The following is a 17,196-nucleotide window of genomic DNA, read 5'->3' as shown; positions in this document are numbered from 1 at the left end:
GCAGATTAGGCTGGATGACGAACGAATGACGAGCGCTCGTTTGGGACGAGCGTTCGTTGGGCAGATTAGGCTGGATGACGAACGAATGACGAGCGCTCGTTTGGGACGAGCGTTCACTGGGCAGATTAGGCTGGATGACGAACGCTCGTTATGGACGAGCGTTCGTTTGGGACGAGCGTTCGTTGGGCAGATTAGGCTGGATGACGAACGCTCGTTATGGACGAGCGTTCGTTGGGAATGATGAAGAGGGATGACGAACGTTCGAAAAATAAAGGTTCCTAGACGTACGCTCAACCTTGGGCCTGGCCCAATTGAATGGTTTCTAACCTAGAATTTTCTAGGGGTTTAGGAGGTTCACTCTCATTCACTGCTTCACGCCGGCTTGTGCCTTCTCCAGAGATCCAAGATCTCCTACTCAGCACCATGACTCCCCGCCACCTCCGTCATAACCGGCCACCATCACCTCGCCCAGAACAACCTTGGCCTCGCCGGCGGCAACTCGCGCCACCAGAACCACCACCAGCCACGACGCCACTGTCTCCACCTTTCTCACTTCGAAAACGGCGATTTTCAGGGAGGGTCTTCTTCCGCGTTCATCTCTGATCCCCTTAGCACCATTATCCTAATTTAGTATTTTACAACGAGACGGTGTGCCTGAAGGTGGTGGTGTGTGGTTGCGTGGTTGAAGGCGACGGTGAACGACACAATGACCAATCACCGCTTTGGCTCAGTGAAGGTAAAATATATACTGGTGTTTGAGGGCTGGAAATTGGTCATTGCTCTAGGCTGTGGCTTTGTATAATGCAGGTTGAGGGTGATGGTGTTATGCGTGGGTTGGAATGGAGGTTCCAATGGAGGAATAAGGCGGTGACCGTGAGGTGTTGGTAGTGGCCGTGGGCGAATATGGATGATGGTTTATGAGTGGATGAGGGAATGAGGTTTGATTGAGTAAATGGAGGAATACAAAACTTGCATATGTGCCCGTGATGATGGGTGGGAATTTTCAGCAGGTAATGGAGATGAACACGGGTATGGGGAAATCAAGTGTTGGACGTGAAGATTGATGATGGCCGTGGGTGTTAATATGTCTTGTGGCAGTGGGTGAATATGGATGAAGGAAGTTGGAGGTTCAGTGTCAAGAAAAGATAAAGATGGATGCTCAGAGGAAAAGGATAAACCAATGCTATGAGATTCTAAAATGGGGAATGTAGCAGACTTACCATAGCATAAGCAAAATGGAATAAGCATCAAAGGCAGTTATACAGTAAGCATACATGACCACACAGGGGAGCAAGATGCTTACCTCTCAGAGCTCTAGGGCTGCTGCTTGCTGCGAGAATCCGGTGACTTCCTCTCGCCGGTGCCGGTGTGATGGACAAATTTGTAAGCACCAAAATATGATGTCACAAACTTGTTTCACAATCGGCAAGTATGACCGAATCGTTCAAGTAATAAAACTTGGTAAGACCAAGTATCGTTCTTCCCAAAGGACTCACGGCCTAGTTTAGTTATGTGATTTCTTGATTAGCTAAGACTTAAGAAAACAATAATTGAAATTTTAATATGCAAGACGAAAATAAACATGTATGCATGAATTGATCAATGGCAAAGACATAAGATAAACACTTTCAATGGATTAAATGAATGAATATGTTGTTGGGGGTCAATTTCATCTCATCCACTCTCATATATTTTAGGAATTCCTCTTTCAAATCATCATTGTTAATGCCACTCTCTAATGTACCATTCTAGATGGCTTCTCCCTAATCAAATAGTTCATACAATTCCTAGCATTCCTAATGATTAGTTCATGAGTGCAGGAGCTTAAGGCAACCAATATAATGTTGTCAGTAAAATATTGGGAGAAATTCCCCGGATCTAGACTTCCCCGTACGTGTCCGTATCGACAAAACCAATAATCATGCATTAGAATGAGTTAAACAATGCAAGCATTTAGCAAAGAGGAAAAACCCTAACTAATGATGAAAGAAAGCATATGTCTTAATTCAAAGATGTACTCAACAGATTCCATATATGAGAGCTTCAAGAGATTACATTGATTCCCCAACAAACATACAAGGTTTAGTTCACCATATTCATGGTGAACCTAGATGAATAACAATGAAAGTATGAAAGAATAAACCCAATAAAGTGGAAGAGGTAGCCTGAGCATCCAAGATCCTCCTTCAAAGGGGTGAAAGAGAGAGTGTTTGCCTCGTTTCTGCCAAAGATCCCAACTAAAGGACGTGCAAGCCCTTAAATACTAATCTAGAGTTACAAAAGATTATAAAAGTCCAAGCCCAAAAAGTGCCGCTCAGCGCCATTTACCGCTCAGCGGTGGTTACGCGTCTTCTTTCTTCCCCTCAGCGGCCACTTTGCCCCTCAGCGGTTCCAACGTCACCTCTTGAGTGCCGCTCAGCGGTAGTTTGCCGCTGAGCGGTGCCTTCGACTTTTCCTTTTTGCACTCTTTCTTGTCTTTTCTAATGTCCTCTCTCTTATTCTTCACTTCTTTCACCAAATTCACCTCAAAACCTGCACAAAAACACTTAAATCAAGCATAAACCTGTCCAGCTCTCTTATTTCTGAAAATATAAACAAAAGGCATGATTTCAAGCTAGTTTCTAAGTCTAAAGGTTGCTTTTAGTATCAACTTTAAGCATGAAAATAACAGTTTTTCAACTGTTATCACAACCCCAAACTTAGAACTTTGCTTGTCCTCAAGCAAATAAAATGTAACTCCATCTCCAACCAATTCATATGATGGTTTACTCATTCAAAATCCTCTTTTCAAGATAAGTAATAACTTCACTCAAACTTAAGACCAAGAGTTCAATCAAGATGTGCACATGCTTTAGTGTTCACAAAGTCATTTAAATTCCAACAAATGCTATTTTTCATGAATGATCAATCAATTAAGCATGGATGTTCATGTGCTTATGGAATATTTCCTCACTAGGTAAAGTGTTTCACTCAACACACAAGTGTATAAGAGGTAAAGTGTTTCACTCATTCACTCCACTATCACAATGTCACATGAATCAACTTTGCCTTTCATTTAACCACAATCAAATACATTCACAAGCATGCATCATCACAAGGACTTTTCAATGGCTTATAATGTGGCTGGGCTAACAAGAAAATTGGTTTTTCTGGATCACAAAAATCCTTGAGTTAAGAGAATCATAACAACACAATCTTCTTATTCATTCCCAACTTTCTTTTGCCTTTGCTTTTGCATTTGCATTGAGCTTTGCTTCTTTTTCTTTTCTTTTCTTTACATATTCTTACTTTTTAGCTGTTAGCTCAATGCTTTTTTCCTTTTTCATGTTTCCCCAATAACCCCAAACTTGAACATTTAACAATACCACACAAGATCTTCTACTTAACTCAAGGTAAAGATTTTCAATCAAGGGTGTTCAGTGTATATTTAAGGCTAAGGGTTCAAAGGATAGAACACAACGTGTTCTCTTTTAGAAGGCTAACTTTATGAATTTGGCCAATAAAAAGGGTTTCAAAAACACGGCCTTTGATCATATGATGCAAAACAAGCAATTGATTCAATCATAGAAAACCTGGGCAAAGTCATTCATGCTTTCAAAGTAATAGCATTTAATAATAACAACTCTGGAGCTCAAAACCTCACATATAAGCTCATTCACATTTGACATGCACATCCTGCTTAATTTCACAATCACAATCATGATATTATGCATTTGTTCACAAAGCTTGTGAATCACCTGTATAAGCATTTTAATGTGCACATCATCTCAACATCAATCAATCAATAAGCATCATCAAGCATTACTTATCACACAATCACAGTTAATAGCAAACCATCATAACAAACCAGGTGTTCAATAGAGTACATCAAACCCTAATCTAAAAACAAAAACAAATAAGTTCAGAAAACTTAAACCACAAAAGCATAATCATATGATAGCATTCATCAGTAAATGCTATCTCAGCTCCTCATCAGTCCGAGCTCTCTGTATCTTTCTCTTCCTCTTCATCATCATCTTCATCAAATGCATCCTCCTCCTCTGCTTCATCTTCCTCCATATCTCTGGCTGAAGCTTCAGCTGCTCCAGCTCCTCCATATACTGGTTCTTCTGGCCAAGCTACCACATTATGGAATTCATCCATAGTCCACCTGTGTGCTGGAGGGGTATCATACATCCCCACTATCATCTCAGCCGTGGCCACCTGCCCTCTGTGGATGGACTGCAACTGAGCACCTATAAGAGACATATACATGTCCCTCATCTGGAATGGTTCTGCCTCATGAGTATCAGCAGAAGTCCTGCTCTGTGCTGGCCTTCTCTCTCTACGAGCCTGGCGTGGTGGCACTGGCTGGGCTGCCTCCTCACCTCCACAGTACTGTCTGTAATAGGCCTCATCTATAGCTTTTCTTGGCCTCTCAAATGGTGGAACAGAAGTGTCCACCCCAGCTAGCTTGCAAAGGTGAGTGATCAAAGAAGGATGTCCCAGTGGTGCTTTGTTGTTTGAAGTGTTAGCACACACACTAATCTCATCAGCTATCACCTGCCCAATATTAACATTCAAGTTTCTGATAACACAGTAGATGAATAGTGCCCTGCTGAGAGTAATATCTGACACATGTGAACATGGCTGAATGTTGGCATGAGAAAACGCCATCCAATACTTTGCAAGAGGAGTCAAATCTGTCCTCCTAATGTTAACCACTGAGCCAGATCTATTCCTTTGGAAGTGTCCTCCAGGTATACACAATACTCTCTCCACATCCTCATAATCAGCACCTTCCTCCATGCTAAGAGCAAACTGGCATTGCTCACCAGCCCACACAGTATCCAGAAAGTTATTTATGGAGTCAGGATCATACCTGATAGCATGGCCTCTAACATAGCCCAAATAATTCTCAGCTGGATAATCACCAATCTTCTTTGCATTGGTGTAAAATTCTTTCACCACAGCTATGTTGGCAGGTGATGGATAAGTGGCTAGCTTCCCCCAATCATTCCCTAACACTTGCTCTCCAAATTGAGGAGCAAAGTTAGGTATCATTCCAACCTTTCTCTCCATTAGAAGTCTCCTGTCCTGAACCACCCTAAAGTGCTTCTCATGTTTCCTAGAGAGGAACCTGCCATTATGGGGCTGCTCTGGTTCCTTTTCCTTTCTCTTGGTTGCCATGGTTTTCAATCTCTTTCCTGAAGAGGATGCCATTCCTGCATTCAAACATAAATCCAAAACCACAGAACATGATGTTCATCATTAGTAAACTCAGAACACAACTCCTTTCGAAGCTAAACCACCGCTGAGGGCCAGAATTTCCCCTCAGCGCCACCAGTACCACATTCAAACACGCAATAAACCAGAAAAAACAAATCTGGCAGAGTGCCGCTCAGCGATAACTGCCGCTCAGCGGTGATCTGCAGATTTTTGCAAATCTCTTTTTAAAACAGTCCTAACTCCACCCAAATGCAATTTTCAGTTTTCCAGTTCATAATCAAGCAGTTTAATCGGTTCAAACATCAAATATATCATCAAATCATGCATAGAAATCAAAACCCCTAAATATTCATGCTTTGACAATCACATTCAAATTCAAGAACCCTAGAATGAACAAAATGCATTTTACTTACTTGGGTGGAGATACTAGATGCAATGAGAATGCCTTCAAACTAGAATGCTCTCTTCCAACCCCAAACTTTGATGGCACACTAGTGAAAAAGTGAATAGAAGAGAAATTTTCTCAAGAGGGAAGAGTAAAAAGATGTGGAAAACCTAGGAGAAGGTGTGTGGAAGTGTTTGTGCAGAGAGAAGTCTGGAAATAAACCCTAAAACGCAGCTTGGGGTATAAAAATACCCTAATGGGCTCGGGTCCCGCTAAGGGGAACTTAAGCCCCTCTGCGATAGTACCGCTCAGCGGTAATTGCCGCTCAGCGGCACTTTCGTGAAGTGCTCCCCTCCTTCTTTTCTTGACCTACGTGCCTTCCCTACATGTCTCTCATAGGTTCCCTGCAATTCAATGTTAAAAATGCTTATGCAAATCCTAACTAAAAATAAACAAACAAAAACAATAAATCAACTGGGTTGCCTCCCAGGTAGCGCTTGTTTAACGTCACGAGCCTGACCCAAAATCCACCAACACCCATCAGTAGGTGTTTCAAACTTACCAGCACCCATCAGTAGGTGCAAAATCTTCTCACCAACACCCATCAGTAGGTGTTACAAACTTAGTATCCTTCAGTAGATACTTAACCACCTAGCATCCTTCAGTAGATGCTAGATCAAACAAAAATATTTACAAAACTAATGTTCACACATTAAAAATTACAAAACCAAATCAAAAGTTTTAAATTCACTGGGTTGCCTCCCAGCAAGCGCTCTTTTAATGTCATTAGCTTGACCCAGTAAAGCTCAAGTTCCTTCTTCTTTTTCTTCTTCTTCCTACTGAACTTCTTCAGAAATTTGATCAAACCAGGAACCTGTTGCAGTGTCTCAATCATAGGAACTTTAATCTCCAATTTCTTGAAGATTTCCATGAAGCACTTAAATTTCTTTTCCTTCCTATGATTCTTCTTTAGATGAGGATGTGATTTTTCATGTGATTTCTTCTTCTTTCCTCTCATCTTCTTTTTCTTCCTTTTTCTCTCCCTAAATTTTCTCTTTTTCTCTTCTTTTATTTTTTTCTTCCTTTCTCTTTTTCTCCTCAACTTCTTTATCTTCACACAAATTTTCTTTCTCTCTTCTCTCTCAACCAATTCTTTTTCTTTTTCTTCATCTTTATCTTTCTCACTCAACTCTTCTTTCTCTTTTCTCTCTACCCTTTCCTCATCTCCCTCTAATTTTTCCTCATCAAGAATCTTGTCACTTTCAGTGATAATGACTTGCCCTTCCTCCTTAAGGTTAACATCAGTATTAACATCATCATTTAATATCTGACTAATGTGACGAAGTTGCATCTCCATTCTTTTACATGATTCTTCAATGCTTTTCTGAGTAGAGTCGGAATTTTTCAAAAATCGTTGAAGGGTGTCCTCCAACCTATCCAAACTTCCTGATAGAAAGGGTTGTTGCTGCCATTGTTGTTGTGGTTGGTTCTCAAATTGTCCAGCAGCTTGCCAAAATTGGCTTTGATCCATGCTTGAGTGAGGTTCCCACCATTGGTTGAGATTACTTTGGTAGAATTGAGTGCCCCTATAATTAAACTCTTGACCAAATTGCATTCTGCAGACATTAGGCACAAAACCCTAAAAACAATTGTTAGCACAAAAAGATAGAGAAAAGAAAATAAAGATTGAAAAGATATAAGAAGATAAGAGATTTAGAAGATAGAATCAAATAAAATAAAATAAAACCTAATCTAAAAAATAAAATCTAATCTAAAAGATAAAATAAAATAAAATCTAACCTAACCTAAAAGATAGAATAAGAATAAAATAAAATCTAACCTAAAAAGATAAAAAGATAAAATCTAATAAATTAAAATAAAATCTAATCTAAAAGAAAATAAAAATAAAATCTAACCTAAAAAAAAAATCTAATCTAATCTAACCTAAAATAAAATCAAATCAAATAAAAACCGAAAAATAAAAAACAGAAAATAAAAATAGAGAACAGAAAAACAGAAAACAGAAAAATAAAATAAAATCAAATAAAATACAAACTGAAAAATATAAACAGAAAAATAAAATAAAATTAAAAAAATTCGAAATTTAAATTAAAAATAAAAAAATAAGTCAAAGATAATCAATAATCACACAAATTAACCAGTTAAACCACGAATCCCCGGCAACGGCGCCAAAAACTTGATGGACAAATTTGTAAGCACCAAAATATGATGTCACAAACTTGTTTCACAATCGGCAAGTATGACCGAATCGTTCAAGTAATAAAACTTGGTAAGACCAAGTATCGTTCTTCCCAAAGGACTCACGGCCTAGTTTAGTTATGTGATTTCTTGATTAGCTAAGACTTAAGAAAACAATAATTGAAATTTTAATATGCAAGACGAAAATAAACATGTATGCATGAATTGATCAATGGCAAAGACATAAGATAAACACTTTCAATGGATTAAATGAATGAATATGTTGTTGGGGGTCAATTTCATCTCATCCACTCTCATATATTTTAGGAATTCCTCTTTCAAATCATCATTGTTAATGCCACTCTCTAATGTACCATTCTAGATGGCTTCTCCCTAATCAAATAGTTCATACAATTCCTAGCATTCCTAATGATTAGTTCATGAGTGCAGGAGCTTAAGGCAACCAATATAATGTTGTCAGTAAAATATTGGGAGAAATTCCCCGGATCTAGACTTCCCCGTACGTGTCCGTATCGACAAAACCAATAATCATGCATTAGAATGAGTTAAACAATGCAAGCATTTAGCAAAGAGGAAAAACCCTAACTAATGATGAAAGAAAGCATATGTCTTAATTCAAAGATGTACTCAACAGATTCCATATATGAGAGCTTCAAGAGATTACATTGATTCCCCAACAAACATACAAGGTTTAGTTCACCATATTCATGGTGAACCTAGATGAATAACAATGAAAGTATGAAAGAATAAACCCAATAAAGTGGAAGAGGTAGCCTGAGCATCCAAGATCCTCCTTCAAAGGGGTGAAAGAGAGAGTGTTTGCCTCGTTTCTGCCAAAGATCCCAACTAAAGGACGTGCAAGCCCTTAAATATTAATCTAGAGTTACAAAAGATTATAAAAGTCCAAGCCCAAAAAGTGCCGCTCAGCGCCATTTACCGCTCAGCGGTGGTTACGCGTCTTCTTTCTTCCCCTCAGCGGCCACTTTGCCCCTCAGCGGTTCCAACGTCACCTCTTGAGTGCCGCTCAGCGGTAGTTTGCCGCTGAGCGGTGCCTTCGACTTCTCCTTTTTGCACTCTTTCTTGTCTTTTCTAATGTCCTCTCTCTTATTCTTCACTTCTTTCACCAAATTCACCTCAAAACCTGCACAAAAACACTTAAATCAAGCATAAACCTGTCCAGCTCTCTTATTTCTGAAAATATAAACAAAAGGCATGATTTCAAGCTAGTTTCTAAGTCTAAAGGTTGCTTTTAGTATCAACTTTAAGCATGAAAATAACAGTTTTTCAACTGTTATCACGGTGCCAATGCTATATGATTTCAGATGGATTCTTACTCGTGTGCCTCCCTCTTTCTTTTTCTCTCTGACCCCCCAACAAAATCCTGCCCCCGAATCCTGGGAAAATTCCTTTTCTCTAACCACCTGATCCCCTCCTTTTTTCCTTCCAAAAAATCTTAGAAAATATTCCCTCTAACAAACCGGTTCCCCCTCCTCAGACATGCTTCCCCTTCATTTCCCACGTTTCCTCCCTTTTTCTATTTTTTTACTTTTTTCCAATTTTATTTTATTTATTTTCATTATTTTTAATTTTAATTTTACTTTTCAATTTTTTAATTATTTTAATTATTTTGATTAATTAACACTATTAAAACAAATTGAAAATAAGAAATAAAATAGAAATTGAATAAAAAAAACAAAAATCTAAATACATAAAAAAAAAAAATAAAATAAAATAAAACAAACAGGTAAAATACAATAAAAGAAAAATAATAAAAACACCAATAAAAACACATTTTTTTCAACCCGGACAAAATTGAGTGTTGACACCGAGTTTTATTACTTGATATGATTCGGTCACACTTGCCGATTGTTCAACAAGTTTGTGGCGCCGTTTTTCGGTGTTCATAAATTTGTCATCAATCCTCCTATAGGCAAAAGTGCCAAAGGGGCAGTTGAATGTGGTTTTCTCTTGATCCTCAGGCGCAATATTTATTTGAAAGTAACCAGAAAAACCATCAAGAAAACAATAATGAGATTTACCTGCCAGGCGCTCCAGCATCTGATCAATGAATGGCAGGGGGAAATGATCTTTCCTGGTTGCTTGGTTGAGCCTCCTATAGTCAATGCAGACTCTCCAACTGTTCTACACTCTAGCTGGGATAAGCTCATCCCTCTCATTCTTCACCATAGTGAGGCCAGTTTTCTTGGGCACAACATGGATGGGGCTCACCCACTGACTGTCTGAAATAGGGTAGATGATCCCAGCTTGCAAAAGCTTGGTCACCTCCTTCTTGATGACGTCCATGATCACGGGGTTTTGCCTTCTTTGTGGCTGTCTCACTGGCTTTGCCCCATCTTCCAAAAGAATTCTATGCATGCATGTGGATGGGCTAATACCGGGTATGTCAGCCAAACTCCAACCAATGGCCTTCTTGTGCTTCCTCAGCACACCAAGCAACTTCTCCTCTTGAACAGAATCAAGGGAGGTAGAAATGATCACCGGTTTCTTCTCATCATCCTCCAAGTACACGTACTTGAGGTTATCTGGAAGTTGTTTCAACTCTAGAGTAGGTGCCTGCAAGTCAGATTCATTTGTACTTCCTACAAAATGGTTAGTGCATTCTGACTCCAAGGAATTCACAAGTTCAGATTCAATGCATATCCATATCCATGTCCATGACAATTACATTATCAACATCATCAATATAAAGAACATCATCAACATCATTCACAAATTCAGATTCAATGCATGTATGTAGAGAAGATAGAAAAGAATGCTCTTTCTCATGCAAAGAATCAAACTCATCAACAGCATATTTATCAATAATGTCATCCAACAGGTCAATCTTAAAAACAGAATGGTCCTCAGCTGGGAACTTCATTGCATCAAGAATATTAAAGTGAACCATAATATCAACAAATTCCATTGATAAAGTTCCAGCATACACATCAATCTTGGTTCGGGCAGTTTTCAAAAAGGGTCTGCCTAAGATTATGGGAGCGGATCCATGAGAGAATCCCTCATCTATTTCCAAAACATAAAAGTCGGCAGGAAAAATCAGCTCACCAACCTTAACCAAGACATCCTCTATGTAACCTGTTGGGTAGGTAACACTCCTGTTTGCCAACTGAATGACCACACCCGTAGGTTGTAAAGAGGCATGACATTTATGGAAGCACCCAAATCAAGCATGGAATTTTCAAATTTACTATTTCCAATCATACAAGGAATGCAAAACGTACCTGGGTCCTTGCACTTTTCAGGAACGTGCGGGACCGACTTACCAATAAGCGCGGATACATTCCTGCCCATGCTGATTCTTTCATCTCCTTTCATTTTCCTCTTATGCGTGCACAGGTCCTTCAGAAATTTTGCATATCTAGGAATCTGCTTTATGGCATCAAGTAGAGGTATGTTCACCTCTACCTTCCTGAAGGTCTCCAATATTTCTTTGTCCACCTCTTCCATCTTTTTGCTAGGCATCGCCTTTGGAGGGAATGGAAGAGGAATCTGGTGGGGTAAGGTAGGAGATGCGCTGGTGGTGGTAGAAGAAGAAGAACCACCGGAAGTAGAAGGTCCACCTGCCTCAAATGTCTTGCTTGGACCAGCCTGGTCCTCTTTTATGTGGGAAGTAGCAGGTTTAAGTTTAGGAGGTTCAGGTGCCGGAGATGGCATGGTGGGCACAACAATTTGCTTCCCAGATCTGAGGGTGATGGCACTAACATTCTTAGGATTCTGCACAGTCTGGGATGGCAATTTATCAGAATTCTGAGACTGTGCCTGATTCAGTTGTGTAGCCATCTGCCCCATCTGATTCGTCAAGCTCTGGATGGACGCTTTTGTCTCCTGCTAAAATTGCATGTTTTGAATAGTCATCTGCTTCACCAACTCCTCCAAGGTAAGCTCAGAAGAAGAAGTGGAAGGTTGGGAAGATGGTTGGGCAGGGATCTCTTGCTGCTACTGTTGATGTTGCCTCTAGTGTTGTTGCATAGGTGGAGGCACATATCTCTTAGGTGCTCCAGCATTCTGGAAAGGTGGCGTCTGCTGCTGATGCTGTGGCGCATTGTTCCATCTAAGATTGGGGTGATTCCTCCATCCTGGGTTGTACCTGTTGCTAGACAAGTCATGATTTTGCTGTTGTGGCTGCCTGTTAGTGTAGATGTTCGTAGCATAAGCCTGAGGCGCATCAGAGGCAGCAGGATGCTGCAAAGAAGGACATGCATCTGTATAGTGGTCACTGGAAGGACAAATAACACATAGTTGTGCAATAGATGCAAATAGAGCTGCAGATCTCTGGTTGGTAGTCAACTGTGTCACCAACTTCGTAAGAGAGTCAATCTTGCCTTCCAACTTGCTTTCAACAGCTGATAAAGACTGGGCAACAACATCATGTACGCCCTCACCACAATGGCATCATTCCTGGTGCTAAACTGCTGGGAGTTGGAGGCCATCTTCCCAGTCAATTCCGTGGCCTCAGCAGGTGTGGTGTCTCCAAGAGCTCCACCACTGGCAGCATCAATCATACCCTGATCCATGTTGTTCAAACCCTCATAGAAATACTGGATAAGGAGTTGTTTAGGTATCTGATGGTGGGGACAGCTAGCACAAAGTGTCTTGAATCTCTCCCAATACTCATACAAGCTCTCTCTAGCAAGCTGCCTAATCCCAGTTATGTCTTTTTTGATAGTTGTGGTCCGGGATACTGGGAAAAATTTCTCCAAGAACAGCCTCTTCAGATCATCCCAGCCAGTGACGGATCTAGGCGCCAAACCATACAACCAATCCTTAGCAACACTTTCCAATGAATGAGGGAATGCCTTCAAGAAGATGTGCTCTTCAGGAACATCATGCGGTTTCATAGTGGAACAGACAATGTGGAATTCCTTCAAATGCTTTTGTGGACTCTCACCTGCAAGACCATGAAACTTGGGCAACAAATGGATCAGTCCAGTCTTGAGAACAAATGGAACGTCCTGATCAGGATATTGGATGCACAAGCTTTCAATATCGAAATCAGGTGCAGCCATTTCCCTAAAAGTCCTCTCACGAGGTGGAGGTTGTGCCATACTGTTCTCAGTGTGAAAAACAACAGAATCAGAATCAGAATCAAGTGCAGATGCAACAGATGCAGTAGATGCAGTATGCACAAAGTACTCAGCAGTGGGATGCACAGTATCTAATGGAACAGACTCAAAAACAGACTCTAAAGATAAATTTCTAGAATGCCTAGCTAACCTATGAAAAGTTTTATCAATCTCAGGATCAAAGGGTGGTATAGGCCCAGGATTTCCCCTAGTCATGCACTAAGTCACAACACCCTAAAATCATGAAACGATAGCACAAAAATTTCGAACACACAAAACAACCTAAGCAAACAAATCACACATACTCAAACATACAAGACAAAACACAACACACACTAACACAACAAAAGACCTAAGACCGAACCGTTGGTCCCCGACAACGGCGCCATTTTGATGAGAGGGTCGCACCTCACACAAAAATTGATTGCAAAATTAATGCAGTATAAACTAGGAAGTGACTCCTAGGTCGTCTCTCAAGGACCAAATTTGGGTTCAGTCTCAGGTCAACACGAAGTGGGGGGGTTTGGGAAAGTGTTTTTGACAGTAATTGAACTTAAATTAAATTGGAAATTAAACACAACTAAACATGATTGACGATATTCCAGTGCATGAAAACATTAAACTGAACGTTGCGACAGATAAATATCCAAACACAATTCACCACCAAAGAGAAGAAAATCAATTCAACCTATAATGTAAACCATTCTTAGGCAAAAGAAATAAAAGAAAATAAATTTTTCTCTACCATTATGCGTCTCATTATCATTTGTAGCCATGTTGTCAATCAATTCAGTGGCTTCCTCTGGAGTCTTGCATTTAATATTACCTCCAGCTGAGGCATCTATCATCAACTTCGTTTGGGAACCAAGACCTCCAAGGAAAAGAATGACTATATTTGCTTCGTCAAAGCCATGAGTGGGCGTCTTTCTCAACAAACTCTTGTATCTATCCCAAGCTTGACCTAACGTCTCCTCCATGCCTTGTCTAAAAGAAGAAACATCTTGCTTCCCTTTGTTTATTTTAGATTGTGGGAAGTACTTGTTTAAGAACTTTGAAACCACGACTTCCTATTCAGTAAAGCTTTCCTCTGGAAAAGAATTCAACCATAACTTAGCATTGCCTCCCAATGAGAAAGGAAACAAACGAAACTTTATTGCTTCATCCGGCACATCATTGATCTTTACAGTGTTGCAAATCTCGTTGAATGTGGTGAGATGCTCATATGGACTTTCATGTGATAGCCCATTAAATTGGTTGCTCTTGACAAATTGTATCAACGTCGGTTTCACCACCATGTTTGTAGCATTGACCCTCGGCTTAGCAATGTTATTAAAGTGATGAGGGCCAACAACAGTGGTGTAATCCTCCAGAGTACGTCTAACATTGTTTTCTTTAGCCATCGCTTCAATAGTCTCGTTAGATCTTTTTGGTGAGGGTTGTAGAAGTGTATCCAGAGAATGAAATAGTTCTCTAGAAGTTCGGATCCTCCTTCTCCTTCTACTTTCGTCCAATCCTTCAAGAAGAGGTTCTGAAGTTTCTTGCTCCTAGTCCTAATTGTATATTGCATACACAAGAACGCAAAACCCAAGAAACAATTGTTAGCACAAAAATATAGAAAAGATAAACTAAAAAGATAGAAAGATAAAAAAAAAGATAGAAAGATAGAACAAAAAGATAAAAATAAAAACAAAAAGATAAAAATCAAGTCAAAGTTAATCAATAATCACACAAATAGAATAGTTAAACAACGAGTCCCCGGCAACGACGCCAAAAACATGATAAACAAATTTTTAATCCCCGGCAACGGCGCCAAAAACTTTTTAACCCTCGGCAAGTGTAACCGAATCGTATCAAGTAATAATAAAATGGTAAGACCAACTATCGTTTCCCAAAGGACTCACGACCTAAACAGTTATGTGATTTGTTGATTAAATTAGACTTGTGAACGAATTCTTGTAGGTTTAAATGCAAATATCGAAAATTAAATATGAATGCATGTATTGATCAATTGGATCAAAAGAAGCAAAAGTGATTGATGTAAATTATGGAATGATGATGTTGTTGGGGCTTTCAATTCATCCTATCTACTCTCATGTATTCAAGAATTCATCTTCTTCATTAATGTTAATGCCACTTTCTAATTTACCTTAAACCCGATATCACGGTGAAGAAAGCCTACTCCTAATCACTAGTTTACAATGTCTTGTCTCCCTAGCAATTATTCATGCATTAAATTCCAACAGAAGCTTAAAGGCATCAATCCTCCTATCCCTATGTCAAGGCAATATTACTATTGGGAGAATTTCTTCATCTCTAGATTTATCTATATGTATCCATACAAATAAAATCAATGATCATGCAATTGAATGAGTTAAACAAAGAATGCATATAGTATAGAAGAAAAAACCTAACAATTAATGAAAGAAAGCATATGGATTAAAATACCAATTCAATACATGAGAGTTTAAAAGGATTACATTGATTCCCCAACAACAATGAAGGTTTAGTTCACCATAATCATGGTGAAACTAGATGAAAAATAATGAAAGAATGAAAGATAGAACCCTAGAATTTGTAGAGTGGAGCTTGAGCATCCAAAATCCTCCTCCAAGGGGTGAAGAAATTGTGATTTTGCTTCATTCTGCCAAAAGATACCAACCCTAGGTCGACTAAAACCTTATATAGACTCCTAAAGATTACAAAAAAATGCCCAAGGCCCTTCAAATTGGCACTCAGCGGTAATTACCGCTCAACGGTAATTACCGTTCAACGGTAAGTGTGGTTCTTCTATTTGACGCTCAGCTGCAATTTTGCCCCTCAGCGGTGACTACGGGACTTCAGAGTGCCGCTCAGCGGTAAATTCCGCAGAGCGGTACTTGTGGCTCTTCTTTTATGCACTTTTCTGACTCCAACTTATGGCTACTTCACTTCTTCCATTCAATTCATCTTAAAACCTACAAAAACAAGGAAAACCAAGCATAAAACCCATCCAACTCTCTTATGTCCAAAACATAAGCAATAACATGATTACAAGCTAGTTTCTAAGTCATAGAGGTTGTTTATGATGTCAAAATTAAGTATAAAAATAATAGTTTTTCAACTGTTATCACTATTCCTCACCAAAGATAGTGTTTTACTCAAGTACTCAAAAGTGTTTCACCCAACTCAAAGGTGTATAATGAGGTGACACTCTTACACTCTACCAACACAATGTCACATGAATCAACTTTGCCTTTCATTTAACAACATATTGAACATACTCACAAGCAAGTTATCATCACAACGACTTTCCAAGGCCTGTATTGAGGCTGGGCTAAGAAGAAAGTTGGTTTTTCTAGACAACAAAATCCTTGAGTTAAGAGAGTGCACAATTCATTTATTCTCATTAAATCTCAACTATCTTTCTTCTTTTATGTGAGAAACCAATATTTAACTCATTCCCAAACTTTAATTGCATTGAGATTAACCTTTTCTTTTCTTTCTTTTCTTTCTTTTCTTCTCCTTTTCTTTTTGCTTTCGCTTTTTGCTTTTGCCCAATGCTTTTTAATGAATTTTACAAAGTTCTTTCTGGTTTCTCACCACCACAAACTTGAACCATTCTCCATTACCACAAAACATACTCTACTTAACTCAAGGTAAGGATTTCAAAAAGGGTTTTTCCACTTTTCAAATTTAGGCTCAAGGTGCAAAGGTTAGAGAAAACAATGATCCTTATTGGGTTCACCTATAAACATTGGCTTTAAGGGAGAAGAAAAAACATGGCCTTGATCATTTGTAAGAAGCAAGCAAGTGGTTCAATAATAGAAAATTAGGCAAAATCAATCATGCTTCCAAAGCAATATTATTCAATCAATCAAAAATTCTGGAGCCCAATCTCTCACAGGTTAACTCAAGTTCCAGCATTTAGGTAAACATTCTGCTCAATATCATAATCACAATCACAATTCATCATGCATCTGTTTCACAATATTATGAGCAACCACCTGTGTTATTAGCATCATGTATCATCTCAACATCAATCAATATAATTAGCATCATAAAGCAACACTCATCACAAACATAACATCATCATCAAACCATGGCATCACAGATTAAATTTTAAGCCAAGTACATCATAACCTATTCTAGAAATAGAAGCAAATTAAAGTTCACAAAAATAAAAAGACAAGTTTAGAAAACTAGGGTGCCTCCCAGGTAGCGCTTGTTTAACGTCACGAGCCTGACCCAAAATCCTTCAGCATCCTTCAGTAGACGCATATCTTTATCACCAACACCCATCAGTAGGTGTATACTCAATCA

At 39.1% G+C, this 17,196-nt stretch overlaps 1 pseudogene; it reads right to left on the bottom strand.

Annotated features, from left to right (window-relative positions):
- Window positions 1-415: 415 nt before the first annotated feature.
- Window positions 416-13,113, bottom strand: LOC148203711 (uncharacterized; annotated as a pseudogene).
- Between the last annotated feature and the right edge of the window lie 4,083 nt (window positions 13,114-17,196).

This window comes from Vigna umbellata, chromosome 2 (assembly GCF_029865625.1).
Source record: "Vigna umbellata cultivar VRB3 chromosome 2, Vumbellata_1.0, whole genome shotgun sequence".
Classification (NCBI taxonomy): Eukaryota; Viridiplantae; Streptophyta; class Magnoliopsida; order Fabales; family Fabaceae; genus Vigna; species Vigna umbellata.
Note: the sequence above shows the minus strand (reverse complement) of the source record. Positions and strands in the feature narration are given on the sequence as shown.